Consider the following 1,031-nt stretch of genomic DNA (forward strand, 5'->3'; position numbering starts at 1 on the left):
ATCGGAGATCTTATTTCATCCGTGAGATCACTCGTTGGAACAAAAAAAGTGACCCCGTGCCGCGTCCGCGCCGTCCGCGCCGTCCGCGCCGTCCGCGCCGTCCGCGCCGTCCGCGCCGTCCGCGCCGTCCGCGCCGTCCGCGCCGTCCGCGCCGTCCGCGCCGCTTCGCGGAAGGGAGATTCGAAGCCGCGACCCCCTCGCGTCCAGCGGGGCATCCAGCGGTTGGGAAGAACTCATTTCGGGCCTCATTAGCCGTTCCCGTACATAAACGCCCTCCCTTTGTGGCCCATGATCACACACCCAATCCCACAAAGTTTGCCGGCGATTCGACCATTCATCGACATGCCAGCACGCGGTGTCCAGCGGAGGAAGCAGGGACGATCGTATGCCCCGAGACACCCGCATTGCGCGCCGAAAGAGGCGACTCGCCCATGCTCTGCGAAGCGCAGCCCGCGCTCATCGTTATCTTCAAAAAATGGCACTTTTTTCATGCAATCTTTATTCGCTAAGGCCGCGTTAGTCTATCGTCTAGAGCGGCTTAGACGATGGTGGGCGTTTAGCGTGGAATCGCTGCCCCAGGACCTCCGGTGGGCTTCGCGACCCACCCGCTGTGCTAGCTCGGCCCGCCCGGGGCGTTCGGGGCCCCGCGGGCTGCGGAAGGGCGCCCCGTGCCGGGGCGTGACGCCATGCCACAAGGCGCTTCTCGCGCAGCCGCTGCTCGCGATGATGTCGGGCCGGATGAGCTGCGCGCGATGGAGGGTGAGTTGCACTTGTTCTTGCACGAGCTTACAAACGGTAACGCGGCGCATGCGGCGAACATAATGACCACCGCTTTGCGTTACATTCCTCAAAGTAATTTCGAGGTGCGGCCGAATCCATCCGGTTCTTACGGTGGCTCCCTTGACTTTGTTGGTGCTCCCTATGGTCTGGAGCCTGGTGCACTTCGTGCTGCTTCTGATGAGATTGTGCGCAACTGGGATAATGTGGAGATTCGTATAAAACAATTTTGGCACGGCTTCGAGTACGGTGGA

The sequence above is a fragment of the Aureococcus anophagefferens genome, assembly GCF_000186865.1.
Source record: "Aureococcus anophagefferens unplaced genomic scaffold AURANscaffold_969, whole genome shotgun sequence".
Classification (NCBI taxonomy): Eukaryota; class Pelagophyceae; order Pelagomonadales; family Pelagomonadaceae; genus Aureococcus; species Aureococcus anophagefferens.